This window comes from Heptranchias perlo, chromosome 14, assembly GCF_035084215.1.
Source record: "Heptranchias perlo isolate sHepPer1 chromosome 14, sHepPer1.hap1, whole genome shotgun sequence".
NCBI classification, from domain to species: Eukaryota; Metazoa; Chordata; class Chondrichthyes; order Hexanchiformes; family Hexanchidae; genus Heptranchias; species Heptranchias perlo.
Window position 1 is genome coordinate 36,337,071 of NC_090338.1, and position 13,961 is coordinate 36,351,031.

At 47.9% G+C, this 13,961-nt stretch overlaps 1 protein-coding gene across 1 annotated transcript in view; it reads right to left on the reverse strand.

Annotated features, from left to right (window-relative positions):
- Positions 1-13,961, reverse strand: part of LOC137332206 (collagen alpha-1(XXIII) chain-like) — a 236,989-nt gene that overhangs the window by 45,772 nt on the left and 177,256 nt on the right. The gene's annotated exons all lie outside the window — the stretch shown is intronic.

A 13,961-nucleotide genomic window follows, 5' to 3' on the forward strand; every position in this document is an offset into this window, starting at 1 on the left:
TTTTTTTTATTCGTTCACGGGATGTGGGCGTCGCTGGCAAGGCCGGCATTTATTGCCCATCCCTAATTGCCCTCGAGAAGGTGGTGGTGAGCCGCCTTCTTGAACCGCTGCAGTCCGTGTGGTGACGGTTCTCCCACAATGCTGTTAGGAAGGGAGTTCCAGGATTTTGACCCAGCGACAATGAAGGAACGGCGATATATTTCCAAGTCAGGATGGTGTGTGACTTGGAGGGGAACGTGCAGGTGGTGTTGTTCCCATGTGCCTGCCGCCCTTGTCCTTCTAGGTGGTAGAGGTCGCGGGTTTGGGAGGTGCTGTCGAAGAAGCCTTGGCGAGTTGCTGCAGTGCATCCTGTGGATGGTGCACACTGCAGCCACAGTGTGCCGGTGGTGAAGGGAGTGAATGTTTAGGGTGGTGGATGGGGTGCCAATCAAGCAGGCTGCTTTATCTTGGATGGTGTCGAGCTTCTTGAGTGTTGTTGGAGCTGCACTCATCCAGGCAAGTGGAGAGTATTCCATCACACTCCTGACTTGTGCCTTGTAGATGGTGGAAAGGCTTTGGGGAGTCAGGAGGCGAGTCACTCGCCGCAGAATACCCAGCCTCTGACCTGCTCTCGTAGCCACAGTATTTATATGGCTGGTCCAGTTAAGTTTCTGGTCAATGGTGACCCCCAGGATGTTGATGGTGGGGGATTCGGCGATGGTAATGCCGTTGAATGTCAAGGGGAGGTGGTTAGACTCTCTCTTGTTGGAGATGGTCATTGCCTGGCACTTATCTGGCGCGAATGTTACTTGCCGCTTATGAGCCCAAGCCTGGATGTTGTCCAGGTCTTGCTGCATGCAGGCTCGGACTGCTTCATTATCTGAGGGGTTGCGAATGGAACTGAACACTGTGCAGTCATCAGCGAACATCCCCATTTCTGACCTTATGATGGAGGGAAGGTCATTGATGAAGCAGCTGAAGATGGTTGGGCCAAGGACACTGCCCTGAGGAACTCCTGCAGCAATGCCCTGGGGCTGAGATGACTGGCCTCCAACAACCACTACCATCTTCCTTTGTGCCAGGTATGACTCCAGCCACTGGAGAGTTTTCCCCCTGATTCCCATTGACTTCAATTTTACTAGGGCTCCTTGGTGCCACACTCGGTCAAATGCTGCTTTGAGAATTCACACCATTCCAAAGGCTAGGAATGAAAGGGAAACAAGCCAATTTTTGCTTGTTTAGATCATTAAGGGTTACTTTCAGAATAAAGCAAATAAGTAAGCAAGGCTGCAATTAACCCATTAGTACATTGAACACTCGGGTATTCGGGTGGCCAGACGGTGGAGCATGCCAGCTGGCTGCTTAATAGTCCTGACAGGAGGCCTGGTCCACTTTGAGGGCTGCGACATTAACATACAGCTGGCAGGCTGTGGATGGAAAATGAGTGCTCCAGAGAAGCCCGCCTGCTCCGGGACCGCTGCAATATCGGGCGCTCCAACTAGCTTCTGGTCCAGAAAAAGGTAGATCTGGAGGAAGGGGTCCGTTCTCAAAGATTGGACCCGGTGCAGCCTAGGCTCAGGTTGTTTTTTTGGAGCCGGGAGTAGCATTCCTGCTCTTCCCGGCCCCACAAAAATAAATTTTAAATTTACTTTCTGGGCTCCTCTTCGGCTGGCCCACCAGCTGATAATGTGTGGAATGTGTACAGAATCTGCTCCACACAGTTGAGTCCTAAAATGGCAATCGGGGTCCTATGTACATCATGGGACCCCTATTTGCGTATTAAAAGGGCCTACTCAGGCATGCAGATAGACATATGGGCTAGATTTTTGATCAATTTATCATCAATAGGCAGAAAATTTAGCCCGTGGCTAACTTAACGCCACTGATAAGTCAACAACATGTTCACTGGTGTAAAAAAAATCAGATTTATATTGGTATTTACCAATGTTCATATGCACATTAGATTTGTAGCAAAAGTTGTGCAGCGTCCACTTCACAATGATATAAAAATGCTTTCAGTCTGGAGTTACGTATTTATCTAACTCCAAAGCACAGCAATGAGAGATCCCTTCAGGGAAACTATCTCACGACACTTGGGCTTGACACCGCAGGAAGTATGACTCCAGTGTGATGTCAAGCCATACTTTAAAAAGTGCTCAGGGGGTCTATTAGACCTTCTGGGCACTTTCCAAACTCAGGCAGAGTGATTGTTTCTGTTTTGATGAAAAAATTCTCATCCCATTCTCAAATATATAAGATTTTGGGTCATGAGTATTTTGAAAATGTGGTCATTTATCCAGCTTCAAAGTTCCACAAGATTTACACAGATACTAGACACATTGGAATCCAATCCTTGAGCGACATCAAGTCAAAATATGTATTTGAATATTTTAAGTGAAATACCTTTCCTGATTATAGTAACTGAATACCTCAAATTCTATAAACTGCTTTGTAGGTCACTCATTGCAACACATAATGTCCAGCATATATCTTCACAACGGAAAAGAAAAATGGGGTTGAATTCCTTTGGCTGTTCCACCTGCTCTGCTGTGAATCCAGATGTAGAATTGTGGAACAGTTCCGACAGAGACAGGGACCGGGATGGGCTGGGTCCCACCGTAGTTGGGAATTCCCGCTCAGTCTTGTAAAGAATGGAGCCTCCACCTGCACCTTATAGGGTCACTAATGCAGAGTTTGGGCAGGGCCAGTGACTCCCTACACTGTGAGTTCCCACATCTATTAGTAACACAGTGAGATAAGGTATTCTGGCCTCCAGAAGGGTGCAAGCAGACCCCACCAGGATGGCCCAGGCCAGGAAGTGGCCTGGCCTCCTCAAGATTAGGTAAATCTATTTTTAATAAAATGTTATGGATTTGTCTATTTTATGGATTTTCCCCTTACACAGGGAACAGAGCAATGTAATGTATGGGATCTTGGTGGTGGTGGGGTGGATGGAGGGGGTGGGGGTGGTATCTGGGCATCCATCCGGGCAATGGTGGGCAAATGCTGGAGTTTCCAGCAGCATGGGGCAGGCAGTGCCTAAGGTGTGCTTGTAGTGATGCGAGAGCCCACTAGCCCCATGAAAGTGCCCTCCCACTGACCCCACAAACTCTGGTGAAGTCAGAGCTAGAGGACACTGGGAGTCCCTGCATTACTGCTGGGATTGCAACCTGCCCATTTTCAGGGCCAATATATTATTTCTCAATTTTCCCCTATCTCTCCTTTAACTCAAATCTGTGTATGCAAAATTTGAAAAGCCATGCATGTCCCTTAATAATATGAATGTTACTCTATTGCTGACCACACAGCGGCAGCACATAGAATCAAATTACTGCTGCTAGTAATGAAATACTGGGTAGAAACCATTGCCAGCAGCTAAAAAGCAAATTTGTATTTTCTTGCTTAAAGTAACATATTATTAACATAATCACCAAAAACATCCTTCAATTTCAATAATGTCAATCTAGGTTACATGAAACTCTAGCCTTCACATTTGGTGCATGTTTCGTGAGCAGACAGTCAGGTAAGACACATGGCTATAATTATAAATTATTTGAACCTTTAGGATATATCCATAACTTGAAAGGGCTCAGGTGAATTATTTTATCGACAAAATAGTTTGCACATTTTCACAATTTTGATTCAGTCAACAATAATCAAATCAGTCTTTTTGATAGAGATCTAAAATGTTAAACATATGTAGAAGATGATCTGTGCTAAGATACAGAAATAACTGTCTGGAGGTTCTGTTTAAAATGGCACAGCATAAGAAATGCATTTACAAATTATGCCCTTCAAGCTATAAAAGAATAAAACAAGTCTGCATGTAATTTATCAACTCCAAATTGACTGATGAAATGTGGTGAATTATCAAAGTGTGAGGTAGAGAACCACAACAAGGGACATATTCTGATTGCTGGTAACTTTTGTGGTGGCTTACTGTCATGAGTCTAGGTTTTAAGGGGGCTTTGTGTGATATTAATATGCCTGAAAATTGACAGATTTAACACAGCACAATCGCCTATAAATTTGTCCAAGTAGCGCCTATTTTTCGGGCTCTATCCAGCCTACTAAGCCCCAATATGGTGGGCAGGAAATGCGTGCGCATTTTTGGCAGGAAGTGCGCGCCTGCCATATAGGGAAAGGAAAAAAAATTGTCATTAGGCGTTATGCCCTTTGCTAAATTGGTTTGCTTTGAGGCAGCTAGTACTGGCTCAGTAAAAATGAACCTTGGGGCCGCCTGCTACCAAAAAGGCAAGTTTTTGAAATTTACTTACCTGAATGTGGAGCGCGGAGGAGCAGGAGTGTTCCTCCCAACACCACATTTAAAGAAAGCCTTTTCCCACCACCTGGCTGCCAATCTGACTCCCGACCCGGGCCTCCGATGTCCTTTCCTGACCTCTGTTTCCCCACCCCCCTCACCCTGGCTTACGGTCTCCCTCCACCCCCCTCCCCACCCTACCACCAGCATTCACTTACCTGAGAGCTGCTGCGACACTAGCAGCGGCCCGATCTTGGTTGAATCCAACTTGCTGTTCGCACCACACCGGCTCCATTGAAATGATGTCCGTGGCCCAATATGGGTGGGGGGCGCCTCGGCCCTTGCCATTCAGGCACAGGGAATGGACCCTGTAGCCGCCCGCCAACCCCGAAACCACCACCACCACCACCCAGCGTGCCCAAAAATGGGCCACTTGAAATTCTACCCCAGAATCTTTTACATCAAGAAAATAGTAAATGAGCAACGGCAGGCCTTCAAGGGGGAGATAGTTCGGGTACAAACCAAGCATATTCCCATAAGGGGGAATGGTAGGGCATCCAAAGCTAGAGCTCCCTGGATAACAAAGGAAATAGAGGTTAAAATAAAGCAGAAAAAGGAGGTTTATGGCAAATGTCAGGTACAGAATACAGTAGAAAACCAGGCAGAATACAGAGAGTGCAGAGGGAAATTGAAAAAAGATATAAGAAGGGCAAAGAGAGAGTATGAGAAAAGATTAACGGGTAACATAAAAGGGAACCCAAAAATCTTTTATAAACATATAAAAAGTAAAAGGATAGTCAAAGGAATGGTGGGACCGATTAGGGACAAAGAAGGAAATCATCTTGTGGAAGCAGAGGGCAAGACTGAGGCACTGAATGAGTACTTTGCATGTGACTTCACAAAAGAAGAGGATGAAGTTAATATTGGATAGGATAAAAATAGATAGAAAGGAGGTGCTAAATAGATTGGCATCACTCAAAGTTAACAAGTCACCCGGTCCAGGTGGGATGCATCCTAGGTTGCTGAGGGAAGCAAGAGTGGAGTTAGCAGAAGCTCTGACCACAATCTTTCAATCCTCCTTGGATATGGGAGTGGTGCCAGAAGACTGGAGGATTGCATATGTTACACCCCTGTTCAAAAAGGGGGAGAGGGCTGAACCTGATAACTACAGGCCAATCAGTCTAACATCAGTGGTGGGAAAACTACTAGAGACCAGTGTCAAGGACAAAATTAATTCTTACTAGGAAAAGCATGTGTTAATAAGGGACAGCCAGCACGGATTTGTTAAAGACAAATCATGTCTGACTAACCTGATTGAGTTCTTTGATGATGTATCAGAGAGGGTTGATGAAGGTAGTGCAGTAGATATTAAATATATGGACTTTCAAAAGGCATTTGATAAAGTATCACATAACAGACTTATTCAGAAAATAGAAGCACATGGGATTAAAGGGACAGTGATAACTTGGATATGTAATTGGCTACGGGATAGGAGGCAGAGAGTAGTGGTGAACAGACATTTTTCTGACTCGAGAGAAGTATGCAGTGGGGACCCCCGGGGATCGGTATTATCGTAGAATCATAGAAAGATTACAGCATGGAATGAAGCCATTCAGCCCATCAATTACGTGCCGGCTCTATGCAAGAGCAATCCAGCTAGTCCCACTCCACCGCCTTATCCCCATAGCCCTGATATTTCTTTCCTTTCAAGTACTTATCCAGTTCCCTTATGAAGGCCATGATTGAATCTGCCTCCACCACCCCCTCTGGCAGTGAATTCCAGATCCTAGCCACTCGCTGTGTAAAAAAGTTTTTCCTCATGTCACTTTTGGTTCTTTTGCCAATCTATGTCCTCTGGTTCTTGACCCTTCCGCCAATGGGAATAGTTTCTCTCTATCTACTCTGTCTAGACCCTTCGTGATTTTGAATATCTCTATCAAATCTCCTCTCAACCGTCTCTGTTCCCAGGAGAACAACTCTAGCTTCTCCAGTCTATCCACGTAACTAAAGTCCCTCATCCCTGGATTCATTCTAGTAAATCTCTTCTGCACCCTCCCTAAGGCTTTCACATCTTTCCTAAAGTGCCGTGTCCAGAATTGGACACAATAATCCAGTTGTGGCCGAACCAGTGTTTTAAAAAGGTTCATTATGACTTCCTTGCTTTTGTACTCTGTGCCTCTATTTATAAAGCTCAGGATCCTGTATGCTTTTTTAACCGCTTTCTCAACCTGCCCTGCCACCTTCAACGATTTGTGTACATGTACCCCCAGATCTCTCTTTTCCTGTACCCCTTTTAGAATTGTGCCCTCTAGTTTATATTGCCTCTCCTCATTCTTCCTACCGAAATGTATCACCTCGCATTTTTCTGCATTAAATTTCATCTGCCACGTGTCTGCCCATGCCACCAGCCTGTCTATATCCTCTTGAAGTCTATCGCTATCCTCCTCACTGTTTACTACCCTTCCAAATTTTGCTGGAGCAAAGAGCAAGAAGACCCAATGGAGCAGCACAGGGGCAAGGCTGCTCCAAGATTCAGCAACGCCTCACTTCAGCTGCTACTAGCCGGGGTGAGGAAGATGAGGGAACTATTTTACCCAGCGGACAGGAGGCAGCGCCTTGCCTCTGCCACCAAGAAGGCCTGGCTCAAGGTGGCAGAGGAGGTCACGAGCAGCAGCAACATATCCCGCACCTGGGTCCAGTGCAGGAAGCGTTTCAATGACCTAACTAGGTCAGCAAAAGTGAGTTCACTTACTGATTCTCCTGCATTCTGTGGTGCACATCAACCCCCCCAACCCCCCCAACTCATTCTGCACTGCTAAGACTACTCCATCACATCACTCCTCACACCCACTTAAGGCTCATCCTCAACTTACCTGCACTTCCTGAGCACTTCCTTACCTCCCTTGTGACCCTACCACTACCACTCACCCCAATCCTCATCCAATGTGATGTCTCTGTTTCATACTCACCCTCTGTCTCTCACGGTCAGCCTCACCCAAAGCAATGCATTCATCAGTTGGCCACTTCACCGTCACTCACTCACACGTCTGTAGTTTCTCCCCTTCTAGGAGGAGAGCGTAAAATGCACACGAGAGGACGAGGACTGGAGGGGGGGGGGGCCACAACAAATAGTGGTCCTCACAGACGCGAAGGAGGAGGCCCTGGAGATCAGCCGCACCCTCAAATGCCTGTTCGTCGGGGATGCCGAGACTGGCACCCAAGTTGGTGACACAACTTTAACATTCATCGCACACAACATGAATTGATGTTATCAATGCTTGGCATGTTGAACACCTCAGTATGCTCATCGCAACATGAAACATCTATGATGATGCTTAATATTGCCTTCTGTTCTCTTACAGGCCCTTCAATGACTGCAGTGATGGGAGAAGGCGATTCCTCAGAGGACCTGCCGGCACAGATACTCCTCGGTGGGTCCCAGTAGTCAGTTAGTTGGGTTGACACCTGGTGAGTCACCACACACAAGTGAGCATGAGCAGACACTGGTGGCAGGGGCAGTCGTGGAGAGTCCGCGTCGGTGGGCGCTCTCCTCTCCAGGCTCTGCTCACCTGGACGCAAATGCTGAACCCTGGGGGCCATCCTTTAAAAGGAGAATGATCAAGGGACAGCAACACATTTGCGAGGTACTGGAACAGGTGTCACGCACACCCTCCACAATAGCCCAGAGGATGGAGGCGTCCAACTCCTGCATTAGTGGAATGTAGGCACAGGTACGGGAGGGAATCTCTGAGATAGTGTCGCAGGGACGTGAGCAGCTGTCTGAGATAGTGTCGCACGTAACTCGGAAATGTCTGAGATAGTGTCACAGGTAAATGCAGGAATGTCTGCGATGGAGAGAAGGCTAGTCTCCGTTGAGCTTTAAGCACAGCTCACAAATGAATCCATTCAGGTCCTGACAATGGCCATTTGGACTCACAATGAACAACATTTTGCCGCCTTAAACAGGCAGACAGAAACTTTACAACCGGGCTTCCAAGGCATCATACATGTCCTCCAAACTGTTGTAGGGTGGTAGGAGTGATGCGGGCTTGACCCAGGAGAGGGATGATGGCGATAGGGGACATGGAAGTGGGAGTGTCACTCAAAGTGCTCCCCCCTCTCAACCAGTTCCTGGAAAGCTGCCTCCTCTCCAGATGGCCGAATCAGACCCTGCACAGGTGCAGGTGGAGCAGTCTTTGGAGGGACCCTCACGGATCCCAAAACCCAGAGGGTGTAGGCCGAAAGCATCTAAGCAGTCCGACTAGGGACATGAGCGACCTGCCACTACCTCTGCTGCATCCCGAGGGGATGAACCACGTAGAAGTAATAGGAAGAGAAAGGCTAATGTTTTGTGATCACGAAGGGTATGCACAAGGGTGTTTAACAGACTGTCACGTTTTTCATTTATATTTGGTTTCTGTTAAAGTCACATTAAATGTTATCATTCTCACCACTACTGCCACGTCTTGCCCATTCTTGACTGGCTTTTGTGATGCTTTCATGTGCTTCACCATGAACAGCGACACTTGATGCCACCCTGTGGGTCATTTTTCAGTGTGTGTATGTGTAGTTGCAGAACTGTTTTGTGCAGCGGTTGGCGGGGGCGGGGGGGATTGCTGGTGTTGGCACTGGTCTTTCCAAGTGGTGTGAGGACTGACTCTTCTCACTTTCTGATCTTATGAGAACCGTTCACATATGAGTGACTCCCTGGCCTCACGAGCAGCCAGGTGAGCCGCTGCTCTGCCCATGGATTCGTCCTCTTCCTCCTCCCCCTCCTCCTCTTCCTCCTCAATGTGGATGGCAGATGTGGATGGTGGATGAGGGGATGGGGCCACCTCAACCAGTACCCCCTCTGTTGTGCCATGTTGTGCTGGACACAACACACTACTATAATGCGACCCACTCTTGCTGGTGCATATTGAAGCGCTCCCCCAGAACGATTGAGACACCAAAATCGCAACTTGAGCAGCCCTATCGCATGTTTAATTATAGATCTGGTGGCGACGCTGATGGGGTTCCTCAGAGCTGTCATGTGTAGGGGGTATCCTTTGTCCCCGAGGAGCCAGCCCTTAAGAGTGTTCGGTGGGTGGAAAAGGCCCAGGGTGTTAGATTCCCTCAGAATGAACGAATCGTGGCAGCTGCCAGGGAATCTGGCGCACACGTGAAGAAATCTTTTGCGGTGGTCATAAACGAGCTGAGCATTGATGGAGTGATACCCCTTTCTGTTGATGAACAGTCCTGGCTCGTGTGGAGGTGCTCGGATTGCTATATGCGTGCAATCGATTGCACCCTGTACACGTGGGAAGCCACCCACAGAGTGGAATCCCACTGCCCTCTCTGTCTGGCTGAGGTCGTCCATGGGGAAGATGACGTATTGAGAGGACCTGCGAAGCAAGCCGTCGGTGACCTGCCTTATGCACTTGCGTGTAGACGACTGAGAGACCCTGGCGATGTCACCGGTGGCATTCTGGAATGATCGGGGGGCGAAGAAGTTGAGGGAAGTGGTCACTTTAACAACGATAGGTAATGATATACTGCTCAGCCCAGCTAGGATCAGCTCGGCATGAAGGAGGCTGCAGATGTCTGCGACCACCTGGTGACTCATTCTCAGCCTTTGTCCGAACTGCTGCTCGGAGAGGTCCAGGAAGCTGAGCCTCAGTCTATAGATCCTCTGACGAGGGTAGTGCCTCCTGCGACATTGCTCCTTCTGTTGATACCCTCTGTGCTCTTGTGCAGGTGCCTGTGGTGCAGCACTGTATTGTGGAGCTCCAAGTGGCGGAAGTGCACGTCGTACCTGGTGAGGATGGTGATGTTGCTCGTCCTCGGATGTTCTGGTGAATACAGCCATCGTGCCCCCCACTATCCTGATGGTGTCAGTTTGAGGGGGTCCGAAAAGTTGGTAAATATGTTTAAACAGAACAATTCTGAGTGGAAATCAAGAATTTTCAGTCTAAACACAAAGATCTCCCAGCCAAAAGTTTAAGAGAACTGAGTGCCCTGCTGCAATAACTCACCTTTTATCCCCATCTGTCAAACAGGCATTTAAATGCCCAAATGGCTGCCGGCTGAAACACGACTCGTTCACCACGGTGTGTTTCACACAGCACGGGAAACACACTGAGGTAGCATTGAAATCGCTTTTCTTCACTCTTAATTAGATCCATGTACATTTCAAGTACTTCAAGTACGCGTTCTTAGGCGTGTTGGAGCCGGGATTTCTGCCCACTCCTGGAAATCGCGATTTTCTTCACCCCTCCGGCCCCCACGCACTCGCAGTTCCGTTTTAAAATTGAGCCCCAAATGTCACTATGTGCTGAGTTTCTACCTGTCCAACACACTGAGCAGGCTGGGTCTGGCCACGCTCGCCTTGCAGGCACAGGATGTCCTGTCTAGCCGGACCGTTCCTCCCCACCCCCACCCCAACCTATCCCAGATGGAGAAGTTTCTGAGGAGGAACCCCTTCGACCATAAGACCGTCAGACAATGGTCAACACGAAACGTCCTTAGAGTCCTGCAAGGAAAGGAGAGGGTGGACTCGATCGGGCTCTTCCCCGATCAGACGGTCGATACCATCTGGCAGAACAACTCATCGCCGGAACTGACCAACAGCACCAGGATGTAGCCTGGATGGTGGTGAGAAGAGCCCTCCCAGTGCAGTCCTTCCTACACGTAAGGAATCCCAGCACCACCGTGAGCTGCCCTCGAGGCTGCGGCGGGGAGGAGACCATCATCCACCTCCTGATGGACTGCCCCTTTGCACAGAGGGTGTAGAGAGAGATGCATTGGTATCTGTCCCAGTTCATCTCCAACAGCTCGGTAACACAGGATGCTGTGCTCTACGGGCTGTTCCCGGGACGCACACTGAGACAGATATCACCTGCGGCTGGAAGACCATCAACTCGGTGAAGGAGGCCCTTTCGTCCGCCCGAAACCTGCTGGTCTTCCAGTTGAAGCAACTGTCCACGACCGAGTGTTGCCGACTGGCACACTCCAAGGTCCAGGAGTACGTGCTGCGGGATGCACAGAAGTGAGGTGCGGCCTACGCAAAGGCCCTATGGAGAAAGGCCACCGTATAAAGCTACCCCACCTTGTATTGTAGAGAATGTATTAGAAAATATGTACTGTGTTTTTAAAATTGTAACAATGAGATCATAGTGTATACAATCTGTACTGTGTTGCTTTGAACTGCTGTGCTACATTTTGTGCCCTATATTTCAACTGTGTGTAAACTGTATGTATCTTTAAATTTTATGAAATAAAGTATATTTTGAAATTTTAAAAAATGTACAGTTCTGGGCACCACACTTTAGGAGAGGGTGCAGAGGAGATTTACCAGGAGGATACCAGGGATGAGAAACTTCAGTTATGTGGAGAGATTGGAGAAGCTGGGATTGTTCTCCTTAAAGCAAAGAAGGTTAATGGGATACCTATTAGAGATATTCAAAATAATGAGGGGATTTGATCGAGCAGGTAGGGAGAAACTGTCTCTGGAAAGTGGGTCGGTAGCCAGAGGTCATAGATTTAAAATAATTGGCAAAAGAACTAGAGGGGAAATGAGGAGAATTTTTTTCACACAGAGGGTTGTTAAGATCTGGAACGCACTGCCTGAAAGAGTGGTGGACACAGATTCAATAGGAACTTTCAAAAGGCAATTGGACATGTACTTGAAGAGGACTAATTTACAGGATTATGGGAAAAAAGCTCTTTGGGCAGAACAACATGGAGATGCAGTATAATCTAAATGGTACTATTTTGAGGGGGGGGGGTGCAAGAGTAGAGGGACCTGGGGGTGCATATTCACAAATCTTCGAAGGTGGCAGGGCAAGTTGATAAGGCAGTTAAGAGTTAAAGAGTTGGCACAGGCACTAGTGGGCCGAATGGCCTTCTTCTGTGTGGTAAGATTCTATGATTCTATCAGTGCACTAAAACCACTGATTTGAACAATTACTGGCGAATGGATCTAATTAAGTTTAGTCACAATGAAAACTTTTTTACATGGTGTATTCCACAATGTTATAATGAGCTGCTGCGTTTCAATGAGCTGCTTCCAAAGAGCTCTGGTTGAAAGCAACTAATAGAGCCATCTAGCTTCCCTTGCCTTCCTCTATGACATCAGTGACCTCTCCCTCAGCATGCTGAAGGTCCTTGTGTTGTCCCCGTTGCAGAGCAAAGTTATGAAGCATTGAGAAAACACGATCATGCAGGACATTCCGTGTGGGCGATATTGCAAAAAGCCACTAGACCTGCCAAGGTGTCAGAATCGTTGCTTGAGGACTCCAATGGTCTTCTTGATGAAGGCTGTAGTTAAGCCATGGAACTATTGTAGTGCAGTTTGGCCCCCCAAGTGCGGGTACCTGAGAGGAGTCCTGAGCCAAGAACGCAGGGGAAAATCCTTGCCGCCAAGTAGGCAACCTCTCACTTGCTGTGCAGGAGGAAAGAGTGGGGCATGGAGAAGTGCTGCAATATAAAGGCCATGGCAGATGCCTGGAAAAGCAGGCACAGATCTACACAATGCACTGCTGGTGACCACACACCAGTTGCACATTAATGGAATGGAATGGAAGCCCTTGCAATTCATGAAGGTAGTGGGATTGTGTGAAGGAGCCCACAGGGCAACATGGGTACAGTCAATGATGTCCTGGGAATCCTGCAATCTGTGCAAGCCCCAGAGACCTATCCTGCTGCTTCCAATTGTCCATGGGAAAAGTGATGAATGTCACTTGCATCAGTCAATTCTTAATTTAAGCACGGGTTGCAGACTGACTGATGTTATTGATAATCCCCGTGGTAGCCTGGAAGGAGCTAGAGGCAAAGAAGTTGAGGGCTGCAGCGACCTTACTTCAACAGGCAATGCTGTGCTAGCTGCGGCAGTTGGTTGCAGGTCTTGTTGCAGGAGGCAGTCTCCCTAGAGAAGTGCAGCCTCCTTATGTACTGCTTCTCTGAGAACTGCAGGTATGTTGTCTGGGCCTTTAAACTCTGTTGTGAGGGTAAGGATTCCTGCAGGAACACCTCATTCTGTTTGCTGTCCCTCCAGCTGCATCTCCTCCTGCTCCTCTTGTCACGGTGGAATTACAAGAAGGACTCCCATGAAGAAGAGAGCGTTGCCAGAAGCCCCTCAAGAGGCCAGAATGTTTTACAACCACGACAAGCATTTTGAAATTGTTTAAGTAGCATGTAACTACAATGTAATTCAAGCAAAATGTCTCCCAAAACTTTCTAGCATTCTACCTGAGAGCAGCTGAGGATCCCTTCAAATATCAATAGAATGGCTGCCTCTCAATTTGTACCACCCATGGTTTGTGGGCAGCATCAAGAACTAGAGGTAGGCAGTGGACAAAAATAGCACTGGGAGTCCAGACTACATCATCTGATCCCGATTTTCATTTATTTATTAGGCCTCCATCTATTTCCAGCGGGAGCTCTCACTGCCTGAATCAAGGTCCGCCCATAAAACAGAATGGGCAGGCAACTTCCGTTTCCCACCCAATTTTGGTCTCACCGCTGCCCTGTTTTTATGTGCAAATGAGCTAGTATTGACTTGCAAATTGGCCTCATAAGCTTATAACGGCCAGGTGCCACTTGCTCCACAAAATACACACTACATGCATCACAAGTGTCTTGCCTGTCCCCAAATAGCCTGTCCCTCCTGCTTTGTCTTTCAATTAGAAGCGCGTCCAGTTCAGACTCCACAAAGTTTGGAACTCTTCTCTTAAGTCTCCCT